The 5,552-nt window shown below is 35.8% G+C and overlaps 1 pseudogene; it reads right to left on the reverse strand.

Moving 5' to 3' along the window:
* Window positions 1-448: 448 nt before the first annotated feature.
* On the reverse strand, window positions 449-1,443 carry LOC149566531 (peroxiredoxin-2C-like; annotated as a pseudogene).
* Between the last annotated feature and the right edge of the window lie 4,109 nt (window positions 1,444-5,552).

Raw genomic sequence — 5,552 nt, forward strand, 5'->3', positions numbered from 1 at the left:
TATCCTTAAGCCTTTTTTCTTAACATGCCATTGTAGTCTCTTCTTTTAGGTCACTTGATGAAGCAAAACCCTTAACTGCTTGTCTTCCTTAAGAATCAGACCTAACCATGCGTTGATATTTAGAAAAAATAAAATTAAAAGACTAGCATAATGTTTAAGTTGCTAAATTGAGAAATGATCATCAAAACAGTAACAAGGAGCTTTCACAAAAGTAATTGTAATCCATTGTAGAATATTCTTTTTAAAAAATTGATTTACTATTTAAATTAAATGCCAAGGCATTCATTATGAGATATTAATCAAAATAGTTGGATTCCAATTGTTTATCCCAGACAATTTTACAAGATAAGCAACTTTAAAAAGCTAAATGTTATTTAGAAAGAACTTTATTATGAAAGAAAACTCAAAATAGTGCAAATCTTATTGCCCATGAGCACTATCAAAACAATCAGAGAATTTCATTAGTGCTATCACCTTCATCAATATTAGCAATTTTGACTTCAAGATCATCACAAACAAGAGCTATCCTTGTGGATCTCATTCCCATGTTTTCATCTGACAATTCTCTGTAGACCCAATGGACTTATATACTCTACTAAAACATTTGCAACAAATTTGACGTGCTTGTTGTTCTGATATGTTTTTGCGCATTCTTTCATAACAAATGGATCATTAACTGATAGAAACAAAAAAAACAAAAACAAACAAAATTAGATTAAATGACATGAAATAACATAACATGCAAAGAGTGTATTGATGTAGATCAGATGAATGTTCTAATTGAGATGCATAAAAAGACTATCATATAGTTCTAGGAAATAATGATGCATACTACTAATTAGAAAATTGTTGTTAACACCTTTCACCTTCAAATCTTCAGCCCTTTCCACAAACCCTTGTACAATCTCCAAACTGCAATAGTCAAATTGTTAAAATTGTTTTTGTTTTTTAAAGAAAAAGTGGGTGTACCACTATATATTAATATATAATACAATAGTTCAAAAATTAAATGGAAAATTAATCATAAAGAAAACCCAACATCACTTTTTAAGAGTGCAACACCTGAACTTCCTGGGGAGTAAATTATTTTATAAATCACTATATTCAAGAATAAGAATATTAAAAGAGTAACATATCTATGAAGAAATGAAATGTATAGTAAAGCACAACGAACTTCTGTTAGAAATGCAACCTAGTAGAAGTGAGGGCGCCAAGAATACCCAAAAGAAGAACCATTTTTCCTGTAGCGAGAGAGTGAAGAGACACTTGCTCTCGCTGAACATTGTCATCTGCATCAAAGTAGCCCAAGGTTCCATCTGGAATCTCATCTTCAACACCAATGGGGACCGCTGTAGAATTCAAACTCTTAACCTCTTTCATTCTATAGAAGCCTATTAACTCCTTCAATGGGAGCCAGTGGAGGATTTGATGTCCTCGCCTCATTTTCACCACATGCAATGTTAGCCATTCGTTCACCTCCTTTCTCTCAAATGATAAAATACTCTTCAGCGTCTTGTTCTGGTTCTAGCCAATACTTTTATAGTGTTTCAGAGCCCCCAAAAAAACATTTTTCTGTTTCATTCATTTAGTATTTGTAACCAGCCTTTTATTGCCTCTTTATCTTTAATGTCTGGCTGTCTACTTTTCATTATGATCACTGCTCTGTAATAAAATCATATTCTTTTTCGTTTTGCCTAATAAAGATTATCCAATATTATTATTACAACGTTCTTTTTATTACATGGAAAAATGTTTAAATGTATCCAATATTATTATTACAACGTTCTTTTTATTACATGGAAAAATGTTTAACTGTTTCTGTGCAGTTCAGTATATTTTGTATGAAATTGAAAACATTTTCCTGAGTTTACGTTACTATGGAATGCAAAAGTTAAATAGGAAACCATTTTCCTCAATTTACGTTATTATTTTTCAGGCCTATTAATTTGTTTGTAAACCTGCAAAACTTCTTCAATTAGATGATTTCCCTGCACACTAATAGTTTTTCACTAAAACAAGTTAATGAACACATGGCATACATGTTGGAGGCAGTGCCCAGCAAAAATATTTAGAACATGTTAGTGAAGTGATTGAAATTAACCAAATTGTAGTAATTAAGTCGAGAGGCTTTCAAGAAGCATTCATCAATGTAAACTTTTACAAATTTTTAAAAAAAGCGCCCACCATAATTGTTAAGCGGGCAACGAAAACATTGTAATAAGAAAACAAACAATGAGCGTTTAAATAGTCGAAATCTCTCTCATTTGAAACAAAATTGTCTTCATTATTATCAGATTACTGCGGCTATCTGTAGACACTGGTGCTATTACATGAAATTCGTCTTCTGATGCCACTGAGAATATCTTCGCATCTGAATGAACTTTTAAAACCTGCCTCGTTTACATTATGCTCCAAACAGAGGTCGCGCATTCCAGTCCCCACAATATACAGCTGATGCTCTGCTCTGTCCACGGCCTTTTGGAAGAAAAAAATTGTGAAATAAGCAGAGCTATAGAAGGTTTCCGTACGCAAAGATTCACATTTTATAGCCTTTTAAAGAACAAATTGATTTGGCACTGTGAATATGATTTAGTGGGACTTGCCGAACCATTTGTGTTGTAATAATGGAGATTGTATCAAAAAGTCAGTAAATGGGGCAGGCCAGTGTGCCAATGTCTACGCAACACTCAAACTATTAATTGATTTAGAAACTTATTAATAAAAAATTAAAATACAATGAATTTAATAGTTTAATAAATTATAAAATATAGTAAATGAGTTAATTTTTTTTTATGAATAGTCTTTTTTCATTAATAAAAATATATTAAGATTACAATTCACAAAAAATGGCTAGGGGATACAAGATCATCGCATGAATAAGTTCACATGGCCGCGGCTAGAATCAAACACTATTTATAAAAAAAAAAAAACATATATAAAACAACCTCAGTGCCTGCCGAGGGTGTTGGTTCATCATAATCATGAAAGCCCCAATCATCTATGGATTAGGGGCGGGGTGGGAATAGTCTAGCCATCATCAGTATCAGCAGCAAGAGGATCAGTGGCAGCCTCCATATCTTTTATCTCTGGCTGCAGAGTAGAAATCACTAGATCCAAGCAAGGCCATTTCCTAGAAAGCACCCATCGAGCACTAGGAGGAGGGGCCGGGGTATATGCATAAAGTCAAATTTCAAAAGGGATGTGTGGGTGTGGGTGTGTGTGTGAGAGAGAGGGGGGGAGTTAGGAGGCTCTACATTATGAGGAGTGGGGTGGAGGGAGAGAGAGAATGTAAAGAAGGAAGGGCAGGTAAATTGTAGAAGGGGACATATAAGAGAGAGTGTGACAAGGGGATGAGGGTGAGGTATGAAGTAAACACTTTGATAGAGGGTGAGAGATAAAGATACATGAGACAAAGAGAGCAGGTAGTAGGGGATGTGATAGAGGTTGTGGAGGGGAGGCAGGAGCATGAGAGACACAAGATAAACCTATAGAAAAAAATTAAGAGATAAAGAGATATGAGGGTACATGAGAGTGAGATAAGAGTAAATATGGTGAGAGACATGTGCAAGAGAGACTGTGAGAGATAAAGATACATGAGTGAGAAATATGGGGTAGATATAGAGGGTGAATAGGGGGAAGAGATTGTGAGAGGAGGGAGAGGAGAGACTGATTAAGGAGACAGGGAGAGAGAGACATGATGTAGAGATAAATGGTAATAAATGAGAGGATATGGTAAGTAGGGGTGGAAATAGGACAAAGGGAGAAATGTAGGAAGGTATGAGGTAGAAAGAGACAATGTCAAAGGGGAGAGAGATTAGGTAGAGAGAAAGACAATAATTAGAGCATTGAATGGATGGAAATGGTGATAGAGAGAGAGAGAGAGAGAGAGAGAGAGGGGAGATGAATGTTAGAGATTATACCAAATTTTGAAATAAGGTCAAAATTTATAAATTTAGAAAAATATTAAATTAATGAAGTTAAACATATAAAACTAAAATTAAAAGAATGTTCTAAAGTAATGTTAAATTTGTTACGAGAAAGTGTTATAAAGTTAGCTTTTAAATAAAGCTTAAATTTACAAATAAAATCAAGCTTTATAAATTAATTCAAAATATATGCATATAGTCAAATTTCAAAAGGGATTTGTGGGTGTGGGTGTGTGTGTGTGGGTGTGGATGTGTGTGTGAGAGGGGGTGGAAGTGGGGAGGGTCTATATTATGAGGAGGGGGGTGGAGGGGGAGAGAGTGTCTAGAGAAGGACAAGTGGGTAAATTATAGAAGGGGACATGTGTGGGAGAGTGTTACAAGGGATGAGGGTGAGGCATGGAGTAAACACTATGAGAGAGAGTGAGAGGTAAAGATACATGAGACAAAGAGAGAAGGTAGTAGGGGAAATGGTAGAGGCTATGGGGGGGAATGAGAAACACAAGGTAGACATATAGAAATAATTGGAGAGATATGAGGAGGGGATATAAGAATGAGATAAGAGGAAATATGGTAAGAGACATGTGCAAGAGAGATTGTGAGAGATAAAGATACAAAGATACATGAGTGAGAGATATAGGGTAGATATAGAGGGTAAATAGGGGGAAGAGATTGTGAGAGGGAAAGGAGAGATGTAGAAAGATTAAGGAGGTAGGGAGATCATGTAGAGATAAATGGTAATAAAGGAGAGGATATGGTAACTAGGGTAAAAATAGGACAAAGGGAGAAATGTAGGAAGGTATGAGGTAGAAGGAGACAACATCGGAGGGGAGAGATAGTAGGTGGAGAGAAACAGAATAATTAGGGCATCAAATGAATGAAAATGGTGATGGGGGGAGGAATTTGGGAGGAAGGGAGGGAGGGAAGGGGGGGGGGGGGGTGGAGAGAGAGAGAGAGAGAGAGAGAGATGTGGTAATTAGGGGATGGATGAAAATTAGAACAAAATATTAGATATTATATCAAATTTTGAAATAACATTGAAATTTATAAATTTGGAAAAATATTGAATTAATGAAGTTAAATATATAAAGTTAAAATTAAAAGAATGTTCTAAATTAATGCTAAATTTGTTACAAAAAAGTGTTATAAGGTTAGCTTTAAAAGAAAGTTTAAGTTTACAAATAAAATATTGAATTCATCTTTATAAATTAATTCAATATATATATATATATATAGTCAAATTTCAAAAGGGATTTGTCGATGTGGGGGTGGGTGTGTGTGGTTGTGGTTGTGGGTGTAGTTGTGGTTGTGGATGTGTGTATGAGTGTGGGTGTGTGTGTGTGTGTGTGTGTGTGTGTGTGTGTGTGTGTGTGTGAGAGAGAGAGAGAGAGAGAGAGAGAGAGAGAGAGAGAGAGGCGGGGGGGGAGGGGGGAGGGTCTACATCATGAGGAGGGGGTGGAGTGTGTACAGAAGGAAGGGCAGGTAAATTATAGAATCAGACATGTGAGATAGAGTGTGACAAGGAGGTGAGGGTGAGGCATGAAGTAAACACTATGAGAGAGAGTGAGAGATAAAGGTACATGACACAAAGAGAGTAGGTTGTAGGTGACATGATAGAGGCTGTGGGGG

Source organism: Cupressus sempervirens, chromosome 3 (assembly GCF_028749045.1).
Source record: "Cupressus sempervirens isolate cs-2001-9-10 chromosome 3, ASM2874904v1, whole genome shotgun sequence".
NCBI lineage: Eukaryota > Viridiplantae > Streptophyta > Pinopsida > Cupressales > Cupressaceae > Cupressus > Cupressus sempervirens.